We start from the raw sequence: 21,871 nt of genomic DNA, 5'->3' as shown, positions 1-21,871 counted from the left end.
GGAACAGTTCTGATATGCACTTTTTGGTATGTCCTTGAGCTCTCTCAGCGATTCGGTTTTTATCTCCTCAATCGTCGCAAATCTCCGTCCTTTCATGGGTCTCTTCAATCATGGGAACAGGAAAAAATACGCAGGGCGCCAAATCTGGTGAATACGGTGGCTGAGACATGATAATGTCATTCAACAATTCCTGAGCGATGCTCATGCGACGGTTTTTTTGATCAAAATTCAGCAATTTTGGAAAGAACTTCGCTACCACACGCTTCATGCCCAAAATTTCCGAAAAAATTGCAGGACATGTGCCAACCGATATGCCGACAACCTCAGCAACTTCTCTAATTGTGATTCGACGATTCTTCTCAACATTTTCATCGGTTGTTGATGTGCTGGGGCGTCCAGGGCGAGCGTCGTCATTCACATCTTCTCGACCTTCTGTGAAAAGCTTGTACCACTTGTAAACATTTTTTTGACACAGTGTACTCTCACCGTACGCCACTGTCAACATTTCAAGTGTTTTTGAGCACTTAATTCCATTTTTTACACAAAATTTGATTCAAATTCGTTGATCCATTTTTTTCGACAGAAGAAAATCGCCGAACTCGCAAAACACTTGTCTTATTTATGCCTCTAACATACAAACTAAACATGCTATGTAGCCACAACTTTGAAAATATGTTCGAGACAAGTGTACCAACATAAAAAAAAAAGACAATCGAAATTCGAATGTACGTAGCCCGCGAAATTTGAAAATTCACCTTATTTTTTGAACATACCTCGTAGTTGATTACATAATGTATTTGACTAGCGAACCGATATAGTAAGGATCTGAGACTTGCTTAGTTATACATGAATAATAACACAGGTAATACTTCAATTTTTAGTGTTACAAACTGTACTCATTTTCGAGGAGAAAATATTTAAACTAAGAAATAGGTCTTTAAAAAAACGTGGTAAAATCTACTAGATTAAGGTTCGATATTTCATTCTGGCCTTACAGAATTACGTAAAAAAACCTTTATGCTGATTAAAGAATGTTCCTTTTTTCATCTAAGTCAAATCCAGAAAATTTCGTAATGGATTTAAAAGCAGGAGCTGTTTTGTGAAAGCTTTTTTCGATCAATGATTTTCTTTTTGGATTATTTCGGGCTACTGTGGCCCATTCAGATGAACGGCCATTCAGTTGAACGCGTCAACTTATTTTTAACCTACAGTAGTGAAACCTATCAGTGAAAATTTGAACTAAATTGAAGAGTAACAACCTTGGCTCTTTCCATACACACAATTCGCTTCACTCAAAATACGAATTATTCTTTTTTCTTTTTTTGTATTTTGTATATAAATTAGTATTATTATTTTAAGGAAGTTTTATAAAAAGATACTAAAGCACTGTCTGAACGGGCATATATTTAAGTGCCAACAACTGCCAATTTATTGAATGAAAACGAATAACAGCTTTTTTTTTTTTAAGTTCATGCATTTTTTATTATATTCTTCCTAGTTGTTCTGCAGCTTCCCTTACCACTCCTGCAGGAGATAAGAGTCTTGTAAGTGCCGAAAGCATCTTGTTGTCTCTTAGATTCAATGGCCTTTTCCTTAATTGTCTTTTCTTTTCATTCCTGTAACATTAATTTTTGTCAGTTTTTAAAGTATACATTTTTATTATACAAGGGTGTTTAAAATGAATTTTTTGCGTCTGTACCCCAAAAATCGTCAATTCCTAAACTGGATGCGCTCTTAAACTTCTAATCTTATATATATATTTTTTTTTTTTTGTTAATTTACATATTTTAATGAAATTATGTTTGTATTACAGACTGGTAATATTAATTTGTTTGCTTTAATTTTTCAGGGGCTTAAAGCTGCTTTCGCTACTTCACTGAGGTAAGTGATAAAATTATTGAGTAATGAGATTCATAAAATTTAAATATAATTTAATCAGATTAAACGAATAACTTACTACTAGCGAATCTAATATTATTTTATCAGAACTTTTATATTTATATATATATTACTCTAAGATTATTTTGTTATTAATTTTGAATAAAAATTCTTTATAAGAGTTCAATATTTCCAACAGTCTTCTTAAAAAATGTTATTTTCAGTCAAAGGAAGAAAAATAGCCTATTTCTCTCAGACATTTCTGTTAAGACTTTTCTAATCTGTTTGAACTTTCAGATTATTATTATTTTCTTCTAATGATTTAAGGCGCGTCAACATCTGAGTTTATTGGCGAACGGGGGCTTTTTTTCAGTGCACTGCTGGACTCCGGACAGACAACGATATACAACTATAAGAAATTACAAGAAAGAGAAAATACAAAGGTCTGCAGCTGCATTTGAACCCGTGACCTCCGCTAACGGAATCCAATACGCTAACCTCATAGCTAATCCCTTCCCTTAGCATCAATCTTATTAACATAGCTTAGCCACTTCTTCTGCAGGGTACTTGTCATCCCTGCGGGTATCCCAGCCTTAACAACATGAACATGAGCAACATATGTATATTGTTACACCCCAATACATTTACATAGAACACATAGCGCATAGTCATCTTGTACAAGGAGGGTGCTTATTAGCTCTTAACCGTTGTGCAGATAGTGTCAGGATGAGGAGGAAATGGCCTCTCACTTGCTGTTCATTAAATGTTTGGATCTTTGTGACCAAAGGAGATGGTAGCGCAAAAAGAACTAGTAGGGCAAGTCCTCAACCTCCTTAGTAGGGGAGGTTTCGTCTACTAGATCCAAAGGGGAAGGCACAATAAGCCTCTTGCGGTTGCGGTGCCGTTGGGCGTAGGTTCCGCCCCGATAATCTAATCATAATTTTAATCTTAACATATCTAACTTCATTTACGTTCACGCCATTGTTGTTTGCAGCGGTGTTGATGGAATTTTTAACTGGGTATGTCCAGATCAAACCATGATTTCATAAGTATGATGAACGCTTTTTCAAAATAGCGAAACAATGGTACAATTATGAATCACAGTATCAAGAGCATCTAACTTATGTATTTATAACCTACCTGAAATTCAGTTAACGATAATCACTGAAGGTATACCTTCTTTAGTAATATTTTAAGATATTAATTACTAAATGTAAAAATACAATACTAATATGAAAGTACCGTATTTCGCTAATTTTAGAAAGAGGTAAATTAGTGGCAAAGGCCACCGTAGCCGAGCGGTTAGAGGTGAGACCCGCAAAGCTAATATGTATTGTAACGAAGTTGACCTGAGCCAGAGAAGAAAGGCCTAGATTGTTCTGGGAGTTGAGTGACCGAAGACTATAACGGTCCACCTCTGCGTAAACAAAATGCCAGACTTTACCTGAGCCGGAGAAGAAAGGGGCTAGACTGTTCTGGGAGTTTAGTGACCGAAGCCTATAACGGTCCACCACTGTGTAAAAGCCAAAGGAGCGGCCCCAGTTGGGGTGGGGGCAGTGTGTGTTTTCCCAGTCAGTGAGTCGCAGGTGGGTGTGAGACAGTCGGAGTTGGAGTGGGGCAGTCGCAGTTGGAGTGAGGCAGACACAGTTGGAGTCAGTAAGAGTTGGAGAGTCGGAATTGGGCTGTTACCCGGTTAGTCGATGAGCCGGTTAGTGAGTGACAGTTTGAGAGAGTCAGTGTTGCGGAGTGCTTCAGAGTTAGCCAGTTGGGCAGTTAGTCAGTTAGTGAGTAGAGCTTTGTTAGTGCAGCTGAGACTAGTGCAATTCGGTGCAGTGCGGACCAGTGGTCAGTCGTGGAACAGTTTTGTGGTGTAACGTAGTGAGTAAGTAACAGTAAACTGTTGTGACTGTTGTAAATGGTAGATGTAAGGAGTAGCGATAGTTGCTAGGAAGTGTTAATGTGTTAATTCTCGTAAATCAGGTTACTTATAATTTTAGCGAGTTTTATTACTTATCGAGCCCACTTATTATTTAATAACCAGTGGCAGTCACTAGTTGTAGTTAAAGTTTTTAGTAAAAGGACAAAAACTTTACAGTATTATGATACTGGGTTCGATTCCCGGTCTTAAGCCTTGTATTTTATTTAATGTTTAATATGAGAAATTTACAGAAAAGTATGTTTGCTAATCCCCTCTGTCCACGACACCTAATTTGAGTAGTTGGACGTTAAGCGCCGCCTGAAAAAATAGGCGATTACTTTTACTTTTTTTTTACTAGTTTTTAGTTGCAATCAATGGTTGTAGCAAAATTAAATTCAAGACAAAATTATTGCATTGATATAGTTTATTTTTCTAAGTCTTAGGAAAAAATCTTAAGTTATCATTATTGGTAAAGTTTTATCATTTAGCCATTGTTTCAGAAGTTTTATAGTAGGTAGGTTATAGCATTTGATTGGTTTCATTAAAGTTTATTCTACTACAATTCTTTTCTTTTATGATGCTGAGTATTTTTTTTGTATGATTAGAGGAAAGCTTAATAATAAAAAGCGCTGGAGTGGGGGGTTGGTTTTTTTTGGAGGAAGAAGGGTGCGTTACAAAATGGTAATAAAATGAGAAAACTTGTTCTACAAGCCCTGTCGTTGTACTGGCGGTCCACAGTGACCACAAAAAGCTTTACCGACCGTAAAAAGTGGTACAATTAAAGAAGAGACCCAAAACGAAGTGGCTCTAGTTTTAGCCACTGTTTCTACCTCCTTCAAGCCCCCCGGCCCGCCACCTACCAAGGGGCCTCTCCCCCTTATGGGCTCGTTTCAAACCAAACTAGAGAGAACTTTAAAGGATATACCGCCTTAGGGTGAGAGGGAATGGTCAAATGCGGGAGATGTGTTACCTCGAGAGGACGCCGGGTGGACGGATGGTTTCAAATGGCCCTTTTTCTGTCCGCTCTAATCCACTTTATGTTACTACTCCTAAAGCACTGGAATAGAGGGGAAGTTTTGTGGCGTTCATGGTGGCTAGGTCCTTTCTGATAACTCCCTTGACGTTAAAACTGTCTTCCTCTTCTGCGGTAAAACTTCTAACTACTCCTAGCACGACTCTGAACTTACAGCCTTGTCCATCACTTAACATTTGAAGAGTTTTTACTATTCTCTTGATATTTGCACTCTTCAACGAGAATAATGGCCGCTCATTAGAAATTATTTAAGGGTCTCCTTTTATTTTAGTTCCGCTAAACTAAGTATTTCCACTTATATCTATCTGTATCTTTCCAAAATCCTTAAGCATTTGAAATAAAAATCGCACCATCGTTAATCAAAGCCACTTATTGTTCGGAAAATTCAGTTTTTAATTTATTTTTTTCCTTATTTTATTTGTTTTTATCTCAAGCTATCTTATCAGTTGTAAAAGTTCTCTTGTAGGAAAAAGAAATACAACTTAAATATCCAGCAATTTTTTTTTTAAATTTTATTTTGTAATTTACAATCTGTATAAATAAGTCTGTATATACAATAAGTAAATAGGAGGTGAATGAGTTGAACTGGTGCGGGAGGAGAGCAGGAGGAGAGAAGCTACCCTGCGGTAGCACTCTCTACAGGAGAGAGGGGAATGTGAAGAGGAGGATATGAGTAGGAGAGAGGAGAGATTTAGTGCTTCAGACAACAAGGAAGTCGCGGGGCCACTGGCGATTCAGTCGGCGAGGAGTATTAGAGATGCCAGAGGAAGCGAGAGACTGTACAAGAGGATTAGAGCTAGTCGAGAGAGTAGTATGGAATTTTTGGTATTTAGTCTTGGTGAGTTGGTCAATGAAGGGAATGTTGAGGTCGTTGTGAAGAGTGAGGTTAGTCACCGTAGAAAGGAGCGTCAACTATCTGTCGGAGTAGTTTTGATTGAAATGTCTTGTACTGTCCGTATGTTTGTAGGTTTGGCTGAACCTCACAGCTCTAGTCCGTAAGTCCACATAGATTTGAGGATAGTACTGTACATTAAGCGTTTGAGTTCAATGGGTAATTTGGAGCGTCGTCCAAGTAGTCTGTAAAGTAGTTTCGCACGTTTTGTCATTGCATGTCTTTTAAGTCTAGTGTGTGGGTTCCACGTGAGTCGCTTGTTTATGTAGAGCCCAAGGTAGCGCACCAGATCTTTATAAGGAAGAGGATTGCTGTTGAAGAGGACAGGTGGACAGGAGCCCCGCCGGAGAGTAAACGTGGCATGCTGACATTTCTGTGAGTTCATTTTAATCCGCCACTTCTTTGCCCAGGATTCTATTTTATGTAAGTGTCTCTGTAATTTGTATGAAGCTGATGAATGATGTGTACTTGTAGCTAGTATGGCTGTGTCGTCTGCATATGTACAGAGTAGTGTAGAAAGTTGTACAGGTATGTCTGATCCAGCAAAACTTAGATTAATTATTTCCACATCTCAAGGAATTGATCGAAAGGACGGTAAGGTAGGCTGGATGACCTAGGATGGAACTAGAGCGTGAACATGAATCCCTTTGTTAGTATCGATAATAATGGCCTAACTCTGCGAGAGGCGATCCATAATGCAGCCAGCCTTTGCACCTGTGCAACGCGTATTCAGTGAATCTGTTTGTTGTATGTTATGTTTCCGCCATAATTCAGCACCGTACAAGTGAGCAAACTGAACCGTCGATAACAATAACCATCGCTTGCTCGACAAAAGGGCTAGCCACACAAATTGGCGATTAGCCTTTCTCTAATTAACCCTCCATCGGGTGCATTTAATCTGTGAGATGAAGGGGCATTTTCTTATTGATAGCAACTCAGGTATTTCTTAGAATGAGCCATGGCCCTCAGTAGCTTCCTCTTTTACCTTCTTCTAACCGAACAGCCTGTTGGTGTTTCTCTCTTGTGAGTTTTGTGGTGTTACTTAGCGTCCGCGTAATCTGTCAGATTAGTTGCGCGGTCTTATTCTTTGGGTATTGAAATTTTTCAAGTTTTTTTTACCAAAAACTGTTACAAAGTACAATATTATCATTTAAAAGACAGTTTTCTACTTATTGACTATTTTTGCAACGAGTGTCTTTTGTTGAATAATATTGAATAGGAGAAAGAGAAGGGGATTCGGACACTAAACAAGCTTTTTTTTTTTAATTTTTAGAAGATCAAGATGCGGATGATTTTGAGTGCGCATGTACAGTTAAAGTAACCAAATTGTCGGATAAAAAACCTACTTCTAGTGTTAGACGAGGGAGCCATAATATTTTATGGCGTTTGCCTGGTATAGTTGGTGACAACGTCGGACAGAAACGTTCGGAGATGGTTCATGGTCATTCTTTCGCACTTCTGAACATAGGCAGAGCATCAATACGTAAAAACTTTTTCTTGGATAATGCTAATAAACCATCTCACACATTCATTCATAAATGTGCACCTCAAAATTAGGGATGACTGATTTTTCTAGTCACATTATTGTTCTCTTCCACTTTACCGAGTTTTTTGTTTTTTAAAGAAAAACTTTAGACTGAAATTTTTCATTCGTTTCCGAAACATTACAAACATATGCGCCCGATGGAGGGTTAATGCAGTTTTTGAGGTGAATTTATTGGCTGCCCGGCTGATCGCATGAAACTCCATCTTATTATCGAACATTAGACGGAGGTCTATTGGTTGCTAGTTTTGACACAACGTTTTCTTAACCCGGTCCTGCAATAAGTAGATTTGTTTCGATTCACAATGAAGTCAGTTTTCTAGACAACCAAAGACATTCTTCGGACATCTAGCTGCGTACAGTCCTCTAGAACATGGTCTAGCTTAATTTGAGCTTGCGGCGATGAGGGTCTTCCACGTTACCAGCTGATCTGTGTCCCCTTTGTCTTGATCAATCGGGGACAGTCTCGCAAGCTTTCCAGTGAACGCTAAAGGTGTCTATCTTCTTAAACATGTTCAGATACCTTTCAGGATTCTGCCGGACAACCATCTTCAGGAGCTCTGAAGGAACTACGTCAGGAACTGAAGCTTTTAGGCTTCTTATTCTCCGAACAGCCGAAGAGGAGGCACTACCTCAATGTCACTAAAATCTTTTACTTTTCTTTACTTCGTTCCCGTTGGGTGTTCAGAAAAATGAACGCAAACAGACCCTTTCAAAATGACAATAATAAATAGATATATTTTGATGGCCCCTCAAAAGAAATTGCTCTTGTCTTTATTAGAGACAGCTGTTTAGTAACCATCATGTCTTTAAATGGAAAAAAGATTTCACAGTACCTAGATATTGATTACAATATTTGTGCCCAAGAGTAAATAATATTTAAAATTCATAAAGAAAATAATAATAAAATAAAATGATAAGATTAGCGTGAAATTAGTTTTCTTCTTAGTCTTTTTTCGCTCGCTCTGTATAACAATAAAGATAGAACAAAAGCTTCATCTTCGGTCAATAAAACTTGGCTATAACATTTTAGGTATACATTCAACAGCATTTTCTTAAGCATCCTTGCATTTAACTTTTAAGAAAATGAGTTTTCTTGAATGAAAATGTTGATTACCATTTAAGAAGGTTTTTTCTTAAAAGTAATTTTAGTTACTGTGTTAAAAATTGTTGAAAGTCCATTGTTAAAAGTTAAGTGGTCTAAAATTGTAGTAAAAAGTTTTAAGAAAACTATTTTAGAAAACCCAAGTTAAATACCAAATATAGTTCAATTCACTAATTTTCCTTAATATGCAGAGTTTTTGTTTGCAGTTAAATTCAGCTTTCTAGATTTTGTTTTGCGGTTCAATAAAACTTTCTAGAATGTTCTTTTAAATTAAACTTTTTTCTGTCTTTTCTTTAGGTTTTCGCGGTAGTTACGATTACGATTAAAAAGCGAAACGCAAAACGGGAACTTTGCTCCGATACAGCCAAAAGAGGTTTATTGTGCCTTCCTCTTTGGATCTAGTAGAAGAAACCTCCCCTGCTAAAGAGGTTGAGGGCTTTCCCTCCTAGTACTTTTTGCTCTACTATCTCTTTTGGTCTCAAAGAGCTAAAGGTTTCATAGCGCAACCACTCGATTGCAACGCAATCGAACAGCAGATGAGAGGCCGTTTCCTCCTCTTCCTGACACAACGGTTCCCAGCTAGTAAGCTCCACCTTGTTCAGATCCTTCTTGAACCTACCATACCGCGTGAATTGGCCTGTGATTAGAGTAATCTAATTTCTACCCAAACACAGGGTCCCTTCGGCTCTTTGTTTACACAGCCAAGGCATCATACTCTTGCTGTGTTTGACCCCCCAGCGAACATCATCCAGTTCTTTTCATGTTCTCTCCAAATTCAGTCTTTGAGAACCACACGCTTTGTAATCTCCAGGGCAGGTTCTGGGCCAATGAAAGGAGTGTTAGCTCCATCCTGTCCAGTTGATCAGCTGTTTCGTTCTCCCTTGATCCCCCACATGACCTGCGAACCTATTCCAACCGAACTTTATTGTGCCTAGCGAGTTATTCCAAGGCATTTTTACATTCAAAAAACCAGAGAAGAGATAGTTCTGAAGGAAGTAAGGGCCTTCCGTGCAGTTTGACTGTTTGAAAAGATGCAAATCTCTTTATTTCTAAGATCCACTCGTAGGTTTTCCTCAGCCTAAGCTTTAATTGCGGAGACTTCGGTTGGAGTATCTCCCTAGAGAACTCTCAATGAGTATCTCAGGTTTAACCCCATACACTCCAACCCCAGTACCACAGGCCATCTTGGAGCTATCCGAGAACCACATTCCTTCCTTCCGGCACTGTTCCATCCAGTTTCTTTCCTAGATCTGAAGAACACCTTGAAATTGAGCCCCAAAACTGTGTATAGAACAGCCCAGGATCAACCTTATATGGCCAATCGGAGAACTAATGAACCTCCATTGCCCATCACTTGCCAGTTTAGAAGCACTGACCCTTGTTTCCTGCTGTATAACTGAAGCGAAAGCAATCCCTGCAGTACCTGCATCGTAGCAGCAGGGGCACTACTAAAGGTCCCCGCAATGGCCGTTTGTTAGCTTTTCTTCTTTACAAAACTATTTTTTATCTAAAAGCTCTCACTGGCGAATTAACTATTTGTAAGTCGTAAATCTTGTGCCAATCTGTCGAAATAAGGTATTTGAAACTAGCCAGAATCTAAAACGCGAGAATTTGAAAAAGGGCGCTCAACTGCGTGTCTGTCACAATGATTACTTTAGAAAATTTGGAATCAATTTTCTGTTTTTGAAAATAAGGTTCGTGAAAATTGTTCAGTGTTGAACAATTTTTGGAGAAAATTTGAAGCAACGAGAGGAAATGAGTTTAAAATCAGTCTTTTCTCAATGAATAATTGTTACATTTATCTTGAACATTAATTAATTCCTTTAAGGTGCATTATAACTATTTATAGAAGAAGAATACATTTCAACCTCCTAATCTAGTGAAGAAAGAGAAAGGATAGGAATGCAGGGAAAAAAAGGGAGGAAAAACCTGCAGCTAGTGTGGAGAGTTATAGTAGGATATGCTTTAGGCTTCTGTGTCCTGTATGTTGTAGAAGGATCTGTAGGAGGCTATGACCGCGGCAGAGTGGATTAGGATGACAGTCTAGGATGGTCAGGAGTTTGGGCAGACGATTTTGGATATAAGAGTGTACCGGGGGATAATGGATGCAGTCTCGTGGAGTGAGTCAATTCTAGTGCGTCGTGGAGAGTCTGTTGCGAGTCTCAGAAATTTGTTTTACGTTATCCTGAAGTTTCTTTATGTTGCTACTACAAGTCCAGGCTCCAGGCGGAGCAGGCGTAGAGCAATATCAGCCTAATGTCTCCCTTTGTAAAGGAGTAGTTAGTTGGTCCACAGTCATTTTGGAGTCACGTGAGAGTAGAGGAAATAATAGTCTTGTAGTCCAGTTTGCCTGCGTTTACTTTGTCCCTGAACGTGCGTAGTGAAAGTCAATTTGTTGTCTAAAGTTAGCCCTAAGTACCTAACGTGGGTAGACCACGGGATCAGAGTGTCTGAAATAGTACAGCGTTAGCTTTATCGTGGTTTATTCGTATTTTTCACTTAGTGCAGAATTTTGTTAGTCTGTCTATTGCAAGAGTAAGTCTGTTTGGTGATGGTGTCCATTCTCCAAGATGACCGTGTAAAAGGCCACGGCCATCAATGAGGAGGTTTAGGGAACTATTTATAATTAAGCACATATTTATAGACATTTCCTGGGCTTTTCAAAAACAAAACATCAAGCAATTATATTGAACTTGCAAAGTGGATGGTCTTACCTTCCAAGTTAGATGAACTGAAAAATAGAAGAGGTATCGCTGTTCCCAGAGATGTGGCGTACGCTACAGAATACTGTAAAATGCTGAGAAATTTTGTTAACACTTGGTGGTAGTTGTTTGCGTTATTATGTAAAACTTTAGAAGCTAACTTTATACTTCTGGCCTTGTTTTGAAGTTGTTGATGAATAACAACAACACTTCGTTGAATGGGTCATGTATAACAGTAGAGTTAAGGCAAATAAACAACTTTAGACGTTGATGAGTAAAACTGGCCTATCATATTTTATATTTATCGTGCTCATAAATCTCGAGGAAGGATTTCACTTAATGAATTTCTTCACTTCAAGTGATTTCTTTTTATCTATCAATTTTTATAGTTTATTCATTTTACGTGAGGTTTTTTTTTGGTATCATTATAAATAGTTGTTCAATAAGATCAGTCTTTTGCTTAAGAACTATTCCAACAATAATTCCCCGATATATTTACAGAGTCTTAAATCTAACAATAGCTGTTAATACAGATATACAGTCAGAGTCATAAATATTCGTACACCAGCATATCTTTCAATTAATACCTTTTTTTCCCTGTGTATAATTCCAATAATGACTTTTTATGTTAAATGTGATCCAAGCCGAACAAAATGAAGCTTGATTATAATTTGAATTCATTCATCAATTGATTATGTTTTCAATTTACAGTAAACAAGTAAACGGATGGGGGTCAAAAGTATTCGTACAGTGGACTTGACTGTAATCCTTTAATATTATCTTGCCGATAAGATGTCAGGTTTTAACTTTCAGTTTATGTCGAATACATACAATTAGCAAGTACGTTAAAACTAGACAAAAAAAAAAAATTAAAATGGGGCGCAAATCAAAAGAAACTTCCGACTCAGAACGGCGGATTATTATTCGTCTTTACAATGAGTGTCGATCGCTCCGAGAAATCGGTAAAATTGTGAATAGGCCCCATACTACGGTTAAAGACTTTATCGACAGAGGAAGACATTTATTTCTAAAGAACGTTGTGGACGTCCAAGAAAATTAAGTGTGCACGATGAAAGGGTCATAGTGAGAAAAGTTAAAAAAAATCCAAAAATTAGTGCTCCGAAATTGGGGGATGAATATTATTCTGAAACTGGAAGACAAGTAAGTTCATGCACAATTAGAAGGTGTTTGAAAAGAAATGATTTACATGGAAGAAGGGCTCGGAAAAAAAAGTTACATCAGTAATGCTAATTAAAAGAAACGATTAGAAGTTGCTAAAGAGAATATAAACAACCCCCCTGATTTCTGGAATCGAGTGATTTTTACTGATGAGTCTAAATTAGAATTATTTTGTACCCGAGGAAACCAAAAAGTATGGAGGAGGAAAAATGATGCCATGAATGTTAAGAATCTCATTCCAACGGTAAAATATGGTGGCAAATCAGTCATGGTTTGGGGGTGTGTGAGTGCCGGTGGTGTAGGCTTTCTTGAGTTTATTGATGCTATTATGGATCATGTGAAGTATACAGGGTGTCCCAAGCTATATGGATAACGACTTTTTCTCGGAAACTAAGATAGTTAGAAAAAAACAAAAAAATACGTGTTCCCTTAGTTTTTTGTTAGGAATCCAAATTTACTTTGAAATTTTTTTTCGGTGCTTCCAGAAGCGAGATACAGGCACCAACTTCATTTTCTCAAATGGGAAGGTGCGGTTTTTATTTCAGAAATAGATTCCTCTGTTTTTTTAAAGAAAAATTTACTTGAACGGTTTTTTTCTGTGAGCGATATTTTAGAAGTTATGAATGAAAACATGATTCTTATAAGAAATGTCAAAATGATAATATTATAACGGTTTTTTGATTAAATAAGAAGAAAAGTACTATTTTAGTATAAATTTCACTCCTCATTAATATTACAGATCATGCTCGAAATGGCTTCCACCATTAGAGATGCATAGACATGCACTTTCCTGCCAATTGCCCCTTACTGCCAAAGATATAGTTTCGGCTTTAACCGAGTTACAGGTATCTATTATTCTCTGCTTTAGTTTATCGACAGATGCAATCCGGGCTTGATTCTGATGCACCTAGATTTAGAAATGCTTTTCGATAAGCAGAAATAAAGAAAGAAAGAAAAAAGTTATGAATAATCACCTTGTTTTTCTAGTATCCTCAAAGGAAATAGTCCATAGGTGTCAAATCCGGTGAGAGAGGTGGCCACTGAATAGCCTCCGTGATGGATATAACACCATCAGGCATGTAAAGAGATATCTCGATAGGAAATTTGAAGGGCTATCAAAAAGCATTTCTAAATCTAGGTGCATCAGAATCAAGGCGGGATTGCATCTGTAGATGAACTAAAGCAGAGAATAATAGATACTTGTAACTCGGTTAAAGCCGAATCTATTTCTTTGGCAGCAAGGGACAATTAGCAAGAAACAGCATGTCTATGCATCTCTAATGGTGGAGGCCAGTTCGAGCACGATCTGTAATATTAATGAGGAGTAAAATTTATAATAAAATAGTACTTTTCTTCTTATTTAATCAAAAAACCGTTAAAATATTATCATTTTGACGTTTATTATAAGAATCATGTTTTCATTCATAACTTCTAAAATATCGCTCACAGAAAAAAACCGTTCAAGTAAATTTTTCTTTAAAAAAATAGAGGAATCTATTTTTGAAATAAAAACAGCACCTTTCCATTTGAGAAAATGAAGTTGGTGCCTGTATCTCGCTTCTGGAAGCACCGAAAAAAATTTACAAAGTAAATTTGGATTCCTAACAAAAAACTAAGGGAACACGTATTTTTTAGTTTTTTTCTAGCTATCTTAGTTTCCGAGAAAAAGTCGTTATCCATATAGCTTGGGACACCCTGTATAAACATTCTGAGAAGGAATCTTCACTCTAGTGCAAGAAAATTAGGAATTGGGCAAAATTTTATTTTCCTACAAGACAATGATCCCTAAGCACACCGCATGGAAATCTAAAATGTGGATCATTCACAACGTTCCAAAGTGGTTGGTGACACCTCCGCAATCACCTGGCATCAATCCAATTAAGCATGTTTGGGGGTACTTAAAAAGAAAAGTACGCGAACGTCCATCAACTAATTTGCAAGACTTAAAGGACACAATCTTGGAAGAATGGAATCAAATCCCCCGCTTCAGTCACACAAAAATTAGTAGATTCCATGCCACGGCGCTTGGAATGTGTAATAAAGGCTAAAGGGGGGTCAACAAAATATTAATTCCTAAAAGATATTGTTTTTGTTATAAATGTGTAATTTTCATATAGTTGTGTACGAATACTTTTGATACATATTGTTTTTTCGTAACCCATATGTACGTTTTTTGTATATTAAATATTTATTCATTTTTAAAAGACGTTAAATGGTAAAATTTCAATTGATATGATGTTAATAAAACAATTGTTGGGCAAAGCGTTTTATTTTTTATTTTTTAACTCCAATTTTGTGTATGTTTTCTGAATAAATTGCAGGTGTACGAATATTTATGACTCTGACGTATTGGTTATTCCCAGCTTTCGCAAACTATAATGGTTAATGCGCTAAAACAATCAAAAACACAATAAACAAATAAATAGTTAAACAAATGAAAACCTTACTTTTAGAGGTCACTTTTTCTATATGTTTCAATTATTTTATTGATATTTCGGCTTCCTTGCAGACAACTTACTCTGAGAAAGTTACTTTTCCTCCCATTCTCTCGTCTAAAAGTCACCCCCTTTTTAGATTTAGGACATTACATTAGAATGGAGCTTATTGAAAGTATTAATTTATGTAAATTAAATAAAGCGTCAGGTTCAGATGATAGATAGTTCTCTTAGAATGCGAAGCATTTGACTTTTACAGAAATAAATATTTGGGTCACCTTCTTGATGATAAAGGCGATGGTGAACTGGAAAAGATGTACAAAATCCTGAAATGTAACACATTAATTAAAATTAGGTATCTTTATAATTTAATTATCAAAACTTTAAAATTTAAAAAAATATTGGTTATTGGTTATGTAGAAGATGATTATTTAATGGAGTTTTTGTTTATTTCTTTCTTTTTGCTTTTATTTTATTTATTTATTTTATTTATATTTTTTATTTTTGATGGATAACTTTTTTCTTTTCTTTTTTTGTAGTTGGATATTTTTGTTTTAATTTTTTATTTTAATATATAAATGTATTTTTTTTATACAAGATATACTATGATATTTTGACAATGATATTTTTGTATAGATATTCATCAGATAGTTGCATTTTTATTTCTTTTACTTAATATAATTTAAAATAACTCTGAACGATCTGCAAACTATATTACATACATACACAGGGTGATCCATTTAAAACGCACCAATCGCTAATAACTTTTTAGGAAAGCGAAATTTCGAAAAAAACCCACGAAGTAAACTATATGTTTTTTTTTGTCTAGTTTTCAAATTTTACACCCCGAATGCTGTATCATTATTTTTGGCGGAGTTACGGTTAAAAACCCGATTTGATTTTCATAAGGACCACTGGTTTTGACAATGATTATGAAAACTACATAAAAAACTGTGGAATCCCGTTTCGATATCCCTAATATTAGTCGAGATACAAGTATTTAAGATCAAAGTTGCAATTTTATCTATTCGTGAACGGTTTTCGATATTAATTTTCCACCAGAAATACACGTTTTGGGAGGTTCTCTGGCTGCAAAAAATGTTATTGGTGAAGCAAAGAACAAAAAAAATAATAATTGAAGATTTTAAAGAATGTAGAGAATGTAATGGCTGTGGGTGAATCAGGATAAATAGATTTTACCATCAAATAAAAGCAACCATCAAATCATGTTAATGTACCCCATATGCAAGACTTCTTGACCTATGATTACGGTAAGAATATCTTGTCAGGGATGGACGGGTGTTGGTCTAGTGGTCAGGAGCGTGGCTTTGTAAATTGGAAGATCCCCAATTCGAATCCCGCCTATGACTACATTTTATTTAAAAAAGTATTATGGTTTTTTAAGTAATAAGAATGACTGCTTACACGGGATTCGAACTGGGGATCTCCCACTTACAAAGCCACGCTCTTGACCACTAGACGAACACCCGCCCGTCCCTGGCAAGATATTCTTACCATAATCATAGGTCAAGAAATCTTGCATTCTGGGTACATTAAAATAATGTGATGATTGCTTTTATTTGATGATAAAACAAATTTATCCTGATTCACCCACAACCATTACATTACACTACATTCTTTAAAATCTTCAATTATTATTATTTTTGTTCTTTGCGTCACAAATAACATTTTTTGCAATCAGAGGACCTCCCAAAACGTTTATTTCTGGTGGGAAATTAATATTGAAAACCGTTCACGAATAGATAAAATTGTAACTTTGATCTTAAATATCTCAACTAATATTAGGAATATCGAAACGGGGTCATTTTTCACAGTTTTTAATATAGTTTTCATAATCATTGTCGAAACCAGTGGTCTTTATGAAACCCCAATCAGGTTTTTGGCCTTAACTCCACCAAAAATGAAGATACAGCATCGGGGGTGAAAAATTTGAAAACTAGACCCAAAAAACATATAGTTTACTACGTGGGTTTTTTCGAAATTCCGCTTTCCCAAAAAGTTATTAGCGATTGGTGCGTTTTAAATGGATCACCCTTATAAGGCAATTGCCTTAAAAACTAATAACTGTTCCTATTTTTTTTTTTGGAGTCAAATTGACTTCGGATTGGCAATGCAGTGTTAAGAGACATTAATATTGTAACGAAGTTGACCTGGGCAGAGAAGAAAGGCCTAGATTGTTCTAGGGGTTGAGCGACCAAAGCCGGTAACAGGCCACTCTGTGTAGACAAAAGGGTTGGTCTCTACCTGAACTAGAAAGGAAAGGGCTAGATTGTTCAAGGAGTTTAGTGACCGTAGCCTGTAACGGTCCACCGCTGTGTAAAAGCCAGCTAAGAGAAAGGCCTCAGTTGAGGTGGTAGCATATGTGTTTTCCCAGCCAGTGATTGACAGGTGAGAGTGAGACAGACGGAGTTGAAGAGAGACAGAGAATTGGAGGAGGCGGCCCTAGTTGTGAATGTGGCAGTATGTGTTTTCCAGCCAATGAGCGGCAGGTGGGAGCAAGACAGGCGGAGTTGGAGTGTGACAGAAGGTTGGAAGAGGGCGGCCCCAATTGGGGCGGTGGCAGTATGTGTTTTCCTCAGCCAGTGACCGGCCGGTAGGCGTGACACAGACGGAGTGGGGCAGTCGCAGTTAAAAGGAGGCAGACACCGCTGGTGAAGTCAGTTTTAATCAAGTTTTTAGTTTTAAGGAGTTCTTAATGAGTTGTTAATCAGTTTTAAAGAGTTATTACAGTTTAGAGTTATTAGTCAAGTTTATGAGTTAGTTTTGAGAGAGTCAGTGTTGCGGAGTGCTTCAAAGTTAGCTAGTCAGGCGGTTAGTCAGTTAGTGAGTAGAGCTTTGTTTGTGTAGCAGAGACTAGTGCAATTCGGTGCAGTGCGGACCAGTGGTCAGTCGGGGAACAGTTTTGTGGCGTTACGTAGTGAGTAAGTAACAGTAAACTGTTGTAAATGGTGACTGTAATGAATAGCGTTAGTTGTCAGTAAATGTTAATGTGAGTAATGTTAATGTGCTAATAAATCAGGTTATTACTTACAAACTTTAGCGAGTTTTATTATTTAATCAAACCCACATATTTAACGTAACTAGTGGCAGGCATTAGTTGTGTAAGTAAAGTTCTTTCTTAGTAAAAGGACAAGAGAAAAACTTTACAATATTAATAAAATTTATTTAATAAAATTAAAATTATTTGGTCGACAATACCTAATTGAAGTCATGCCTTAAAAAGTAGAAGATTACTTTCCTTACAATTCTTTTTTGCCTTAAAAATAAAGGCAGGCTCAAATCAAAAGAATAAAAAATAGGAATTTAAAACGAGAGGTACAATTTTGGAAACGAGCGAATCGTTTAATACTGTAAAATAAAAGACGTGTATTGGAAAATATTAATAAAAGTTTGAGACCAGAAAGAATCAGGTTTTTCGCGAACAAATGAATCGAGTTATATTTTATTTTTCTACAGGCTGAATTGTAGTGTTGACAAAAATGTAATTGAGTAGAAAAAAAAAAAAAACAGGAGTTACAGTTGTGAATATTAAGGATGCTAGGAGATAAGAGTTTAGGTTAGTAACTACGCAGAGATGAAATGGTGGAAAAGCGGGGAAATAAAGAACGTTGTATGAATGTTTTTTAGTAAATGGGGAAAAATGGGTTGGTGGGTTTCCAGCAGGTTGAAAATTTATGATGTCCACTCGACGAAATGTGAACTTCTAAGCCCGGTCAAGGAGCGTAATACACCCCACATAAAGCCGGTGGAAAACAGAGTGCAGGGGACGCAGAAGAGAGAAGAATGAAGAGGATGTACCTACCATAGTTCCTGCCATTCTCTTCATGACAGTCATAAAACTTGGCCAACTCAAAAAAAAAAAAATGTATTAAAAAAGAAAAATAAACATAAAATTTATCTAGGGCACCCCCCACTGGCACTTCGAGCTCATGTAGGAGCTCTTTTTTATTACTACTAATAAAACCAAATCAAGTTAATCATAACAGATTTGAAATTCAGTTTATTAAAAAAATAAAATATTATTTTCATTATGTTTTGAAAAACTGGTAATTTCACTACCTCCCTTTTCCGAAGTAACAATAATAGATTTTTCAGAAAAACTGTTTCAAATGGAAATTGTAGATTTATGTGGCTTTGTAAGTGGGAGATCCCCAGTTCGAATCCCGCGTAGGACTACATTTTATTTAAGAAAAGTATTATGAATGCATTAAGTATTACAAATGACTGCATACGCGCGATTCGAACTGGGGATCTCCCTACTACTAGACCTACTAGATCAGCGTTTCCCAACCTTTTTTGGCTCGCGTACCATCATGCTAAATTGTACCATTTCGTAAAAATGATTGTATTTCGTGAAATTTGTTATTCCGAGTGTGTTATTTTACTATTATTATCTTTATTTGTATAGAGATACAAGTGTAACTGTTACAAAAGAGTTCAAGTTCATGTTCACTTAATAAACTTTGTAAAGTGTAAGATCTTAGTTTCAACACTTTTTGAAGTGAATACGTCTTTAAATTTGATATCATATGGAGGCAATCAAAAAACCTAATGATAACAAAATATGGGGATACAGTTTGGCATTATAGTTTCGAATCTATCGTCGACATCCAAAATTAAATTAGATCACTGGATAGCTAACGGATCAAAGAATTCATTACGATAAGCGAGGACTGTGACGCATCGCGCGCGGGGGAGAGGGAAGCGCCGCCATTTTGAGATCATTTTGCTGCGTATCGAGATTTGCAATTAGTTACGTTTGACTCGGAGAAGCTACGATGTTCGTTTAAGTTTTAATCGTCAGCTGTCGTCACAATCTATCGATTATATATAAAACATTAGTGTAAAATAGTGACAGTGAATATAATAAGGTGTTAGAATAAAAAAATATTATCAAAAATATATAATGTCGGCCTTTACGCATCGAAAAGCCAAAACCAAATACAGAGATCGTATAAGGTTGAAAAGGGCTTCTCAAGAACAATCGAATGGTAATAATAAAACACCATATGACCGAGTCAAGCTGTGCCGGGAACGTAAAAGAATGAATGCGGCCGAGCGGATCAACCGAGCGGTGTCAGTACATCTGCAGCTGGGGCGGTTGAAATTATGCAAATGGATGATGAAATCGCTTCTACATCGACAACGGACTGTATAGGCATAGATTGTGTTGGATTATTGATTTGTTTCCTTGCTTTCATCCTAAATACATAAATAAAAATATTTTATATAAAAAATATAACCTGTTACGTAAACGTATTCACGTACAACACACGGCCGTGTCTATGACACAGTCACAGTTTTTTTTAACAAAGAGCCCCTCAAAATGGGTGAAAATTGAAAACCTACAGATTACAATACCTTGTTTTAGTGGTAGAAGTAAAAGAATTTAATAAATTGAATTAGACCAGCTAATATTTAACAATATTAGCAACAATATATTGTTATTTCAAAATTATATAATCGAATTATTAATTTGTATTGTTATTAATAATTATTATTAATAATAATAATAACAATATACTTTTATTGAAATAGAAAAGAAAATGAACAAAAATTCTTGAATACAAAGTATGTACGGCTTGGAATAAATTCCGTCAGCCGGAGGTTGGGGTTACACAAAATATCAAATATATATATACTTATTAACAAATAAAACAAGATAAGAATACTTAAAATCAAAAAGTGCCAAAAAAATAAAATAAAATAATTTAACTACAATGAAGTGATATAAAATAAAACAAGAAAAAACAGAAATATGCAATATTCCAGCAATTTAATAATTAAATTCTTGGACAAGGAAATATCGGTACTGCCATGCACGACTAGCAAATATAATTAAATTTTTATTAAAAGAGTTTAGTAAAGTGACCATCTCAGCCTCAGAAAAGGTAGACGCACCCAGATACCTTGTTCTAAATTCTGACAGTATGGGACACACTGCCAAAAAATGCATAATATCCTCCCTAACTTTCAAATTACATAAAGAGCAGAGTTCAATTTGCCTTTCGACCCAAGGAGTACAGTTTAAAAACAACAACTCACCTTTCAATTTAAAAAACCAGCAAAGATCTTTTAATGGGTAAGAGTTGGCCTGGGAATCTCGCTCAAAAGAAAAAAAATTTAACGAGAAGTTTAATTTTTTATAGAACAAAAACTTTTTCGACGATCTGGCTTTTTCTACACACTCCTCCCGATGCGCCAGCCTAACAGTATCCAACAGAACAGGCAACTGACCACTCCATAGATGCATATTCTCAACTGAGGGAAAGAAACCAGTATATTTGTCAAAAAGATTGATCCAGGGTTCAAACCAGAATACTTTACGTTTAATTACTTCCAATGCAAGTATTCTAGGAAGACGGTACTCAGGTAGATTCAAAACTTTTAGACAATATTTGAAATGCAGTCTCAGGGTAAACACCTCCAACAAGTCCACACCAGTCTCTAAATACAATATAAAATTTGGGGTTATTGACGGTAAGCAAAAAAGTTTTTTTTATAAAAAAAACGTAATAATTTTTCTAATTCATCGTAGCATAGGTAACCCCAGACCTGTACTGCATAGCAAGCAATTGACCTAGAAACAGAATTAAAAGGCTGGAACTTTTGCGAAACAGGAACTAAGTTTTGGGAGAGCAATCCCGACCAAACAGAGTTAAGAGCCATTTTAGCAGAAGACACTTTTTCCCTGATATGAGTATTAAAACAGAGGCGAGGAGTGAGAACTACACCTAAATACTTATAGCTGTTGACAGTATCTATCCTCTGCCCTCTGTAAAACCATTTCTCACGAGAAGATAGTCTCCCTCCTTTTCTGAATACCAATATCTTGGATTTCTCTAAATTAACTGTTAAACCCCACTGCATACAGTAGGCATCTAGAATGTTTATATTTCTTTGGAGTTTAATCGGGTTGTCACTGATCAAAACGACATCGTCTGCGTACATTAATACCTTTATTACAGTATTTGAAAAACTAACACCACTTTCAAGACAAATGGGCAACTCATTCAAGAAAATCGAGAAAAGCAGTGGGCTTAGCAGGCAACCCTGCCGGACGCCACTTTCCACGCGGAAAAACTGGGAAATCCCATCTTTACATCCAACAGCAGCTAAAGTTTCCGAGTACAGTGATTGCAACACTGTGACAAATTTTGAGGAA

At 36.3% G+C, this 21,871-nt stretch overlaps 1 protein-coding gene and 1 long non-coding RNA gene across 2 annotated transcripts in view; one reads left to right on the top strand and one right to left on the bottom strand.

Annotated features, from left to right (window-relative positions):
- LOC141447108 (opioid-binding protein/cell adhesion molecule-like) overlaps positions 1 to 21,871 on the top strand; it is a 771,975-nt gene that overhangs the window by 273,885 nt on the left and 476,219 nt on the right. The window contains exon 2 of the mRNA XM_074114310.1: positions 1,850 to 1,881. The gene's annotated coding sequence lies outside the window, so the exon portion shown is untranslated. The remainder of the gene's footprint in view (positions 1 to 1,849; positions 1,882 to 21,871) is intronic.
- On the bottom strand, positions 1,424 to 12,298 carry LOC141447109 (uncharacterized). Its single transcript, XR_012454147.1, has 2 exons — positions 11,084 to 12,298; positions 1,424 to 1,616 (listed from the first exon to the last, which is right to left on the bottom strand). It is a non-coding gene; the product is annotated as an uncharacterized lncRNA (long non-coding RNA).

Source organism: Rhodnius prolixus, unplaced genomic scaffold, assembly GCF_049639745.1.
Source record: "Rhodnius prolixus isolate KJV_2025 unplaced genomic scaffold, Rpr scaffold_7, whole genome shotgun sequence".
Taxonomy (NCBI): domain Eukaryota; kingdom Metazoa; phylum Arthropoda; class Insecta; order Hemiptera; family Reduviidae; genus Rhodnius; species Rhodnius prolixus.
Note: the sequence above shows the minus strand (reverse complement) of the source record. Positions and strands in the feature narration are given on the sequence as shown.